This window comes from Hyla sarda, chromosome 2 (assembly GCF_029499605.1).
Source record: "Hyla sarda isolate aHylSar1 chromosome 2, aHylSar1.hap1, whole genome shotgun sequence".
In the NCBI taxonomy this organism is placed as follows: Eukaryota; Metazoa; Chordata; class Amphibia; order Anura; family Hylidae; genus Hyla; species Hyla sarda.
In genome coordinates, this window is record NC_079190.1 from 493,559,007 (window position 1) to 493,571,527 (window position 12,521).

General features: G+C 45.1%; 1 protein-coding gene across 1 annotated transcript in view; it reads left to right on the plus strand.

The window, feature by feature from the left end:
• The first annotated feature begins 12,097 nt into the window (after window positions 1–12,097).
• Window positions 12,098–12,521, plus strand: part of B3GALT5 (beta-1,3-galactosyltransferase 5) — a 120,579-nt gene continuing 120,155 nt past the window's right edge. Inside the window, exon 1 of the mRNA XM_056559692.1 lies at window positions 12,098–12,118. The gene's annotated coding sequence lies outside the window, so the exon portion shown is untranslated. The remainder of the gene's footprint in view (window positions 12,119–12,521) is intronic.

Below are 12,521 nucleotides of genomic sequence, written 5' to 3' on the forward strand. Positions count from 1 at the left end.
TAGTTTTCCACTGGAGAACCCCTTTAATAATAATAATGGTGTGTGTGTTTTAGGGATACCCTTTTTGGGGGCTAATGTTAAATCCTGGCTTATCAATGGTCTCTGTCTATCAGGTGGCTATCGCTAATAAGCCTGTAAAGTAATAACAATAAAATTAAAAAAACACACTTAAAAAAAATAAAAATCAAAAAGAAAGTGTTACAAAAAATACTCCTCACACAAACCCGCCGTTATATTAAAACACACACAAAAAAAAAAAAATGCTGGTCATTGACATAGTCCACCGAATCCACCATAATCCTCAGCCTCCCTAGTTAACCTATGAAATACTGGGCGCTTAACATAGCATTGGGGGACACTACAGTTGCAGGGCTTAGTACATGACCTTTTAGTGTGTATTATTGTAATGTATGCTATATCCTTATCTGTACCCTCAGAATTGGAAGGTGCCACGTAATTTGTTTGGCGCTATATAAATAAATATTAACATAAGACAATGTGGCACGATGGGGAAATCTTATAAGAAAGAGCACATTCCTGTTGAGGGCATACTTTGTGGTTTTATTTCATTAAGGAGTGTACAGACAATAAGGCTATTGTTGGATCTAGTAGTGCCCATGCCAGGGCTTGTTCAGACGACTAATGTTTTTTTTTATCGCAACTTGATCGCAAATGGTTTACTATTGCAGGAATGGATAGACTACATACAGAAGTCTCCTACCCGCAACATTGGTGTTCTCCCTGCTTCAAAGCCAGTGTTTCCCCATTGACCCCTTCTGTCTCTTCTGTATGCCAGTGCATGTCCATCTCTTAAAGTGCTGGTATGCCCTAAAACAGTGCTTCCCAACCAGGGTGCCTTCAGCTGTTGCATAACTACAACTCCCAGCATGCCTGGACAGCCAAAGGGTAACAGTATTATCTGTGCCTACATAATTTACCTGGAGATAAAGGTTGACAGTATTATCTGTGCCTACATAATTTACCTGGAGATAAAGGTTGACAGTATTATCTGTGCCTACATAATTTACCTTGAGATAAAGGTTGACAGTATTATCTGTGCCTACATAATTTACCTTGAGATAAAGGTTGGCAGTATTATCTGTGCCTACATAATTTACCTGGAGATGAAGGTTGACAGTATTATCTGTGCCCATATCATTTACCTGGAGATGAAGGTTGACAGTATTATCTGTGCCTACATAATTTACCTGGAGATAAAAGTTGACAGTATTATCTGTGCGCATATAATTTACCTGGAGATAAAGGTTGACAGTATTATCTGTGCCCATATAATTTACCTGGAGATAAAGGTTGACAGTATTATCTGTGCGCATATAATTTACCTGGAGATAAAGGTTGACAGTATTATCTGTGCCCATATAATTTACCTGGAGATGAAGGTTGACAGTATTATCTGTGCCCATATAATTTACCTGGAGATGAAGGTTGACAGTATTATCTGTGCCCATATAATTTACCTGGAGATGAAGGTTGACAGTATTATCTGTGCCTACATCATTTACCTAGAGATTAAAGTTAACTGTACTATCTTTGCCTACATTCTTTAAGTGGAGATAAAGGCCTACATTATTTACCTAATAATAAAGGTTTGTAGCACTATCTGTGCCTACATAATTTACCTGGAACCTAAAAAAGTCCTAGATATATGGCTCAATATTACAGTAAAGTTGAAGGGGGGTAACTGCAGAAGAAAATACAAATATATAAACCTATAAACGCCACGAGGGCGTGAAATGTAGTACCCCAAATGGTAAAACAAATTATAAGAAATATAGAAATACGGTATATAATGTTTATGAAAATACAAAATTTAAAGACATAACAGTCATGGGTTGTGCATATAAGACGGATTAAAATAAAATATATACATATACTGAAATATATAAATATATAAAATGATTCTCTAAAGGAATTACTAGTACATGTAAAAATAATAGCAATCGATATGTAGCAAGGGGTGCCTGGTTAAATTATTCGTGTGAACATAAGTAAATATATTGGGAAATGTGCCAAAGTGACAGTTAGTAGCTGCCGTATACAAAAAGTGCTGGTGCATAAACGAAAAGGTCAAATAACACACTATGGTGAAAAAAGTGCACAGTGCTAACGGTATAATGAATGGTGCAGAGTAATAAAATAAATAAGTGCAAAAAGAGTGCTAATATTACCACGAAGAACAAGGTGCAACAGCGTACAATAGCAGCAGGAAAATGAGCACACGTGGACAGGACTCGCCCCGGCCCAGCTACAGACCTCCAATGCCTTTCGCCTACAGGGAGGCCTTTCTCAAGGAGTGTATAGCCATAGTGGCCTCAACAGAATCCATACTTTCCCCATTATCCATTATTCTTGAGAAAATCCTAACACCTCTGGTTAAATCAACACCGTCCTTTTTATTAGACACCTCAGCTTTTCTACAACTGATTCGAAAAATTGCCCATATTCCTTCAGACACTATCCTTGTTACTTTTGACGTAAACAGCCTATACACAACTATTAAACACGAGAAGGGCCTCCATGCCGTTAAACACCTACTTATTGACTCTGGCTTTGCGACTGGTACCATTGATTTCTGTTTTGACATTCTAGAATTGGTCTTACACAATAACTACTTTCTATTCCAGGACAGCTTCTTCTAACAGATCCAAGGGACAGCAATGGGGTCAAATGTGGCACCCCCTTATGCCAACTCCCATATGGCCTGGTTTGAGTCATACTTTTTGTACCCCAATTCATTATTTCAGACCCATTCTTTGGTCTGGAAAAGGTATATTGATGATATATTTTCTATCTGGTGGGGACTATTATCTACTTTACAAACATTCCACCAGGACATTAATTCCATTTGGCCCAAATTACAATTCATCATTCATCATAACACAGACCATATAGATTTCCTGGACACTACAGTTTTGGTAGACCCCTCCGGACAACTGACTACCGATTTATACACTAAACCAACAGACTGTAATAATTTACTCTTGTATACCAGTTACCATCCCAAAGTCACTTCCCATATCACAATTCCACAGAGTCAGACGCATAGTCAGCGATCCCATGGTTCAGATACAACGTATTGAAGAAACGTCATCCAAATTTAGAGCAAGAGGTTACCCTGAGCGAGTTGTTACTAAAGCCAAACAAACCAGAACTCCCAGACCACACAGTGACACAACCTGTATACCGTTTGTACACTCATATCATCCCTTTGCGTACAAAGTACATGGCATAATTAAAAAGCATTGGCCGTTACTCCATAGGGCACTCCCCACTGTGGACGAATTTAAGTCCCCTTTCATGCCTATCCCCTTGAAAGTTTTTTTTTTTTACCTGTGATTCTAACTATGTTATCTATCTACTGAAATGTTCATGCAGTTTAGCATTTGTTGGGGAAACCACGCAGAAGATACGGGATCGTATCTCATAGCATAAATCTACCATCAGAAGGAAAAATCTACTCTTACCGGTTCCCCATCACTTTGATTCACATAACCCCACCCCGACTCAACTCAGATTCCAAGTCCTGGAACAAATTCACTGAAACTGGAGAGGGGGTAATAGAGTAAAATTGTTAAAATTAAGAGAGACATTTTGGATTCACAAATTACAAACATTGGAACCGCATGGACTCAATAGGAAATATGACATTACCAATATGTAAAGTGCCTTTATTTTTAGTTGTTTTAACATATTGATGATATTTTTCTCTTTCTCTATCCCTAGATTCGATGAAGAAGCTACATCCAAATCAATGCTGCGGAGGTTCACTTAATCTCGTATCCTTTTTTGGTTATTGGTATCTTTTTCCACTACCTGTGTCTACACTCCTATTTTCTGACTATCATTGTTTCTTTTATTTCTATTCATTTTTTCTCCCATTATTTCTTCCTATTACCAGTGGACTTCTCTCCTTTTTTCCGCCATTTCATTTTCGTTTATCCCTGTTACCTTACGGCCTTCTATTATAGACCCTCTTATATATACTTCACTTTTGTTTTTCCTCCTATAATATCTTTTTCTTCCACCAGTGAACGTCTCTCCTTTTTCTGCCATTATATTTACTTTTGTTCCTTTTTTCTTACGGCTTTCTCCTATTTACCCTCTTATATATGGCTTTCTGCTATATACCCTTTTATCTTCACTTTTCCTTGTTTCCCCCCCCCCTCTTCCTGAGGTTTCTACTCTCTGTTCTTCATATTTACTTATCTGTTCTCAATATACAGCATCCTCCTTTTGCCCCCCTTTTTTCTACATACTTTTTTTTTCCCCTCTCTATTTATCCATTATATCTAATTTATTCCTTCACCTATTCCTCTTCTTCTTTTTCTTTTATTTCTCATTTATTACTATATTATTTCCATTCTATTACTATTTTCTTCCCTTTTACATTTCACTTACAGTATATTCCCGAATATAAGCCGAGGCCCATAATTTCACCCCAAAAACCCAGGAAAAGTTATTGACTCAACTATAAGCCTAGGGTGGGAAATACATCATCCCCCCATGTCATCATCCAGACCCCCATCATTAACACCCTCATCATCATCACCCTGTCATCATCCCCCCCTTCATCCTTACCCTGTCATCATCCAGACCCCTGTCATCATCACCCTGTCATCATCCAGACCCCCGCCATCAACACTCCCGTCATCATCACCTGTCATCATCACCCCGTCATCATCACCCCATCATCATCACCCCGTCATCATCCCCCCTTCATCATCACCGCCTGTCATCATCCAGACTCCGTCATTAATACCCCCATCATCATCACCCCGTCATCATCACCCCCTTCATCATCACCGCCTGTCATCATCCAGACCCCCGTCATCATCACCCCCGTCATCATCACCCCCTTCATCATCACCGCCTGTCATCATCCAGACCCCCGTCATCATCACCCCCGTCATCATCACCCCGTCATCATCCAGACCCCGTCATTAACACCCCCGTCTTCATCCCCCCCCCCCCCTTCATCATCACCTGCGGACCTCCAGATGTTGCAAAACTACAACTCCCAGCATGCCAGGACATCCATCGGCTGTCTGAGCATGCTGGGAGTTGTAGTTTTGAAACATCTGGAGGTCCGCAGGTTGAAGACCACTGCCCGGGCCTTCATCATCATCCAGACCCCCCTTTAGTTTTCTACTCCCCTCCCCTCAGTGGGAAGGAAGGGTGAGCTGGTCCGGGCCACCTATGCTGCAGGGACCGTCCGATGGGGAGGGCTAGTAGTTCCGGGCTGTCCATCTTCACCAGGGGGGGCTTCTTCTCCGCTCCGGCCCCGGAGTAGTGACGTTGCCTTGACGACGACGCGCACATCACGTCCGTGCGCATGAACGTCCCTGCGCGGTGGCGTCAATGCAGCGTCACTAGTCCGGGGCCGGAGCGGAGAAGAAGCCCCCCCTGGTGAAGATGGACAGCCCAGAACTACTAGCCCTCCCCACCGGACGGTCCCTGCAGCATAGGTGGCCCGGACCAGCTCACCCTTCCTTCCCACTGAGGGGAGGGGAGTAGAAAACAAAAGGGGGGTCTGGATGATGATGAAGGCCCGGGCAGTGGTCTTCAACCTGCGGACCTCCAGATGTTTCAAAACTACAACTCCCAGCATGCCCGGACAGCCGATGGCTGTCCGGGCATGCTGGGAGTTGTAGTTTTGCAACATCTGGAGGTCCGCACGTTGAAGACCACTGAAGGGATTGACAGGCCAGAAAGTTTTTTTGTTCACTCGAGTATAAGCCGAGGTGGGTGTTTTCAGCACGAAAAATCGTGCTGTAAAACTTGGCTTATACTCGAGTATATACGGTATTCTTTATTCAGTGGTTTTATCAGATTCCTGGTCCTTTCCATATATGCATGCTTCCAGTTCACAGTACTTTACATTGTGGAACGCAGGTTGCGTTCCACTTGCCTCACTTCCGGCCCTACACCGCTATCTGTATACAGTGTTGCGCACACTGCGTTCCACGGGCCGCATCACGTGACCGCCGCACTTCCGGTTTTCGCACCGGATCGATGCTTGCGCTGCCCGGCATACAGGTAACCATTCCTACAGTAATTACCTTCATTCCCTTGATATACCCTGCGCCAGAAAGCCCATCGACACCCTGCATATGTGCCCCTTTACCCTGTTTGACCGCTAGTTGCGGCCACGCTGAAACCAGAAGTGACATCACTTCCTTTACACATATAATGCGGCTTCACTCCAGTGCCCCAACATGCCTCCAGCGACTACAGGTCGCCTCTCCAGACACCCCTTCACACGGCTATATGCCGATTTCTATGCTTATACCTCCGCAGCAATCCGGTGAGTTCCTATCAGTTCCCCTCTACATATCCGCTCTGCAATGTTGATACAATTTAATTTATTTCATACCTGTACTTAAAGGACATGTCCGGTGCTCACTTTTCTTATTGTATCCGTTCCGGGCTGCAAAAACAAAGAAAATAAGCTTTCTCTTACCTGCCTACGCTCCCCCGGTGCTCCGGAACAGGTGTTCGGTCCCCGGGCTGTATTCTTCTTACTTCCTGTTAGCCAGCCGAGGCGGGACATCGCTGCGGCCGGTGATAGGTTGAAGCTCCGTGTGACGTGGCGGGCTAACAGGAAGTAAGAAGAATACAGCCCTGGGACCGAACACCTGTACCGGAGCACCGGGGGAGCGTAGGCAGGTAAGAGAAAGTTTTTTTTCTTTTATTTTTCAGCCCGGAACGGATAAAATAAGAAAAGTGAGCGCCGAACATAATTTTTTTCTCCCCGTGCAGACCTGCTTCCTCCCGAGCTCAGGGAGGGGTAATGAGGGGAGGGGGCGTGTACCTTCTCTCTCCCCTTGCTCTGACCTCCCCCAGCTCTAGCTTCAGAAATCTTCGGAGGGCTGGGGGATGAGCGGACGCAAGTTTTCCCGGGGGCGCGAAATTCCACCTCACACCGGCCTGTTACACTGCGAGCTGTGTCGGCCGCCCGGCGCCCCTGTTGCTATGGCGCCCTGTGCACACGTACAGTATTCTGTGCAGATTTGATGCACAGCTTCTAATCTGCAGTTACAAATCCTGCGCATCAAATCTGCACAGGATCCTGTACGTGTGAATGTACCCTAAAGGGGTATTCCAAAGGATAGGGGATAAAATGTCTGATCACAGGGGTCTCGCCGTTGTGACCCCCCCCCCCCCCCGATCTCTGTGCAGCCCCTGGCATTCTGTGTTGGGCGCTGCTACAGAGACCGAGACTTGATGTCACGGCCACGCCCCTCATGACATCACGACCTGCTCCCTCCATTCATGTCTATAAGAGGGGGACATGATGGTCGTCACACCCCTCCCATAGACATGAACGGAGGGAGCGTGGCATGACATCATTAGGGGGCGTGGCCATGGAGTCACGTTACATCTCGTCTCAGGAGCAGCGGAGGGAAAGGGGGTGTGGTGTGATGTCCCAAGGGGGCGTGGCTGTTATATTACGTTTTGGTCTCAGAATGCCAGAGGCTGCACAGAGATCTTGGGGGGACCCCTGGGATAAGATGTCTAAGGCCAGAATACCCCTTTAACCTCTTATGGATGCAGGGCATACCTGTATGCCCTGCGCCCGGTCCCAGTATTGAAAACGGGGTCACGCCGTGACCTCGCATCATACCGGGTCGGTCTAATGATAGCCGGGACCCTGGGCTAATAGCGCGCGGCACAAATCGTTGTGCCGCGCACTATTAACCCTTCAAAGTTGATCGCAGTGTCCAAAACAAAAGTAAAAGCTTCCCGGCAGCTCAGTCAGGCTGATCGGGACTATCGTGATAAAATCGCGATGTCCCGATCAGCTAGGACGCGAGCGGAGGACCCCTCACCTTGTTCCGTCACGTCCGATCGGCGTTTGATTGCTCCAAGCCTGAGCTACAAGCTTCAGCAATCAACCCCCTATTACGCTTATCCATGCAAAGCTATGTCCCGCCTCGGCCGGTGATAGGCTGAAGCTCCGTGTGACGTGCTGGGCTAACAGGAAGTAAGAAGAATACAGCCCGGGGACCGAACACCTGTACCGGAGTGTACCAGAGCTCCGGGGGCTCGTTGGCAGGTAAGAGAAAGTGTGTTTTCTTTTATTTTGTAGCCCGGACGGGATAAAAGGAAAAAAGTGCGCGCCGGAGTACTCCTTTAATGTAATTGTCTAAAGGACCTTTGAGATGTCACATGTTATGTTCACATGTTACCTAGAGGGCACCAGCTTAACACATGACCCGCAGCTTGACCTATGGGCTTCTGGCTCAGCCCCCCTTTATAAGAGGGGGAGCCATAGCAATCTCTCTCTTACACCAGACCTTTGCTGAGAAGTATAGAGACCAGATGTCTCAGTGCTGGTGTCCAGCACCTGGAAGGCCTCAAATCTACCGTCACTTCCAGTAAGTCAAGTCTATGTCTGCTGTCACTACCTACAGTCTAGTCCAGCCTAAAGTCAATTATATAAAGTCCATTACAAGTATAATTGGTTCCAGCAAGCTGCGAGGTCCTTCTGTGTTCCGGGCCACCTCTCTGGGATTCCGGCCGAGCTGTAGAGACTATAACACCTGTCTGACCTCAGTAAAGCCTCCGTTAAACCATAACCTGGTTGTGGACTCTCATTTCACTGCCTAGCCATTGGGATAGCGGAGATATCGTTTGGGTTGTTCCAGATACCCAAAAATCACTCTGGCGTCACGAACATTGGGGGTTAATAAAATCTTGCCCCTGGGGTTAATACCATCTGCCCTATACACCTACACCGCTACACCCCGTGGTCCCGTCATTCACATATTGTTTGCTTGTTAATGAAGGTATATTATGGATGATTAGATTAGGACATATTACAGGAACTATAAAGCTATATTGCGTCAGCCTCTTAATGTTTCCATTATTAAGGTGCCAGGACTTTTGATATGTTTTGAGTCAGAGGTTAATCATTAACTTTAGACTTATTTGCACTACCTGTTCTAACACTTAGGCTGAAATGATAAAGCGATAGAGATACGGCATTCAGATCAGATAACAGATGCAAAAGAGCAGAGTATGCCGGGTGGTCAGTTGGTCCTATCACAATGCATCAAATAGGGTCACCTGAAGCGGCATATAATGGGAAGCTGATTTTGTATATAAATAAATATTTAAATAAATTCTTCATGAACTTGTGATAATAAAGAGAAAATCCTAAAAAAGTGTCTGTGCATGTTGTACATGGGAGGACCAGTCATGGGAATAAATCCCAATCCACCACAATTAATGGGGTACTCCGTCCCAAAGACATCTTATCCCCTATCCGAAGCATAGGGGATAAGATATGTGATACCGGGAGTCCTGCCCCCTCAATGCAAGTCTATGGGAGGGGGCGTGACGGCCGTCACGCCCCCTCCCATAGGCTTGCATTGAGGGGGGGGGCGTGACGTCACGACACTCCGGCCCCGTGGTCGCGAGTCTTCAGACACGGAGTGATCATCACTCGGTGAAGCTGAGAAAGGTGGGTGCTGAATGAGAGGCATGCGGGGGTCCCCAGGGCCGGAGTACCCCTTTAACTTACCAAGGTAAATCCCGAAACATTTTCTTCACCAAATTCTAGAACACTGCCGGTGTATTGCTTAGCCTGAAAAACATGACCGAGTATTCAATGTGGCCCTTTGTGAATGAGATTATAGGCCCCTCCTAGGTCAAGTTTTGTAAACCATTGTGCCGACTCAGGTGACCCTACTTGATACATTGTGATAGGACCATCCGCCCACCCTTCATACTCAGCTTTTTGGCACTTGTATGTTATCTGATCCCGTATCTCTACTGCAAGTTCATCTTTTAATAAACAATCAAATCTTTATTGTACAAAAAAAAAATATGTATCACACATATAAAGGGACAATGGATAAAAACTATTAAAACGTCTCACTAGGAGCCAAAGCACAACCCTGGAGAGGGGCCATGAACCCCCTCAGCTAGAAATTGGCTCCAATCCTCAAAAACTATAAGTGAAATATATATATTTCCCTTATAGTTTTTGAGGACAGGTGCCAATATCTAGCTGCTGGGGGGGGGGGGGGGGGGGGGGGGGTGTCATGGCCCCTCCCCAGGGTTGTGCTTTGGCTCCTAGTGAGACGTTTTAATTGTTTTCGTCCATTGTTACTTGATATGTGTGATACATGTCTTGTATACAAGAATTTTTTGTACAATAAAGATTTGATTATTTGTATAATTTCTGGTGTGCTACTATAATTCAGTGTTGCTTTGTCTTTACTGTGTAATTTAACACTGAATAGCACCCGTTTCTCTTCTATTTTTGTGGATTGAACCACCCTTTCTTTCTAAACTTTTAATCTTTGAATAAAAAAAAAAAATCAAATGGAAAGTCCTGGCACCTTAAAGGGGTACTCCGCTGCTCAGCGTTCGGAACAAAGACTTGCATTGAAGGGGGCGGGGTGTGGCATCATGAGGGGGGTGGGGCTATGATGTCACAAGCTCCCGGCACCGCCTCCATGGTTCGGAACAGTTTGTTCCAAACGCTGAGCAGCCGAGTACCCCTTTAATAATTCACACGTTAAGAACCGACGCAATATAGCTTTATCATTCCTGTACACTGATCCCTCAACTTACAATGGCCTCAACATACAATAGTTTCAACATACAATGGTCTTTTCTGGACCATTGTAACTTGAAACCAGACTCAACATACAATGTACAGACAGTATAGATCTGTGAAACGTGTCACGACTGGAGGAACTGACCAATCAGAATGGGCATTTTACTGGTAAATTACCTGTATTACTGAAGTGCATGCACTGACTTGTGTCTGGTAGCGCCCCCTACAGTACAGGGTGGAACTACAAGTTCTGTACTACTCCTTACCTGTGCCAGGGTTAGCTGCTCCTTTGGACACCAAGTAAGGGCGGCTCAATTTGGGACACTGTGTGTTCTGTATAGGACCCTGAAGAAGCTCCTGTCCTCTACATAAACCATTGTTTCCCAACCATGGTGCCTCCAGCTGTTGCAAAACTACAACTCCCAGCATGCCCGGACAGCCAACGGCTGTCCGGGCATGCTGGGAGTTGTAGTTTTGCAACAGCTGGAGGCACCCTGGTTGGGAAACACTGACATAGACTTTGATTTACAGCTCCCAGCAGATCTTTCTTACTTTTATATGCTTTATCTGTATTAGTTATCTATTTATTTTTCTTTAACCCCTTAAGGACCGGGTTTTTTTTCCGTTTTTGCATTTTCGTTTTTTGCTCCTTGCCTTTAAAAAAATCATAACTCTTTCAATTTTGCACCTAAAAATCCATATGATTGCTTATTTTTTGCGCCACCAATTCTACTTTGTAATGACGTCAGTCATTTTGCCCAAAAATCTACGGTGAAACGAAAAAAAAAATCATTGTGCGACAAAATTGAAAAAAAAAAAAAAGCCATCTTGTAACTTTTGGGGGCTTCCGTCTCTACGTAGTACATTTTTCGGTAAAAATGACACCTTATCTTTATTCTGTAGGTCCATACGGTTTAAATGATACCCTACTTATATAGGTTTGAGCACGCGGCTAAAGGGTTAGCGGCGGGTCCCGGCTTCACTATGACGCCTGGCCCGCCGTGATATGATGCGGGGTTACTGTGTAACCCCGCGTTATATCACGGGAGCAGGACCTTGGTCCTTAAGCACGTCCTTGGTCCTTAAGGGGTTAATCCTCACTTTTTCCTATTTTTGGATGACATTTTGGGGACTTCAGAACCAATTGCCAGGTTTCCATAGAGTTCTGGTCTCAACATACAATGGTTTCAACATACAATGGTCGTCCTGGAACCAATTAATATTGTAACTTGAGGGACTACTGTAATATGTCGTGTTAAATAGGTCAGGGATGAATGGCAGAGGGAACTGGGGATGGTCTCTGAACTCTCTATGCGTGGGGCTGCACTATATAGAGAAAGACTGGGTCATAACCAGGCAGGTAGGTCAGAGACAGAAACAGCAACCAGAAGGCAAGGAAACAGGCCAGAGAGTAAGAACCAGGAGGACAGAAACAGTACCGAATCAGAACCAAAGGCAGATCCTAATAACGTGCGGAGGGAACCTCAAAACCAAGTCAGCAGACAAAGGAAGGGGCCGGAAGTAAAGGTAAATAGTCATGTCCAGTCCGCAAAACATACAGGAACGCTGGTGAGCTCAATCCAAACATCTGGGGCCAACAGATGTCAGTGATAGACTGTGGCCTGAACACATAGGGGGAGATTTATCAAAACCTGTCCAGAGGAAAAGTTGCCCAGTTGCCCATAGCAACCAATCAGATCGCTGCTTTCATTTTGCAGAGGCCTTGTTAAAAATGAAAGCAGCGATCTGATTGGTTGCTATGGGCAACTGGGCAACTTTTCCTCTGGACAGGTTTTGATAAATCTCCCCCATGACGCGCTGGTGATGAACCGACCTCTACTGCTGAAAAGAGACTCCGAAACACTGCCGGGGCAACCAAGTGAGGCAGGACCCGCCAGAAGAACAAGGACACGTAAGTACGTAACAGAAA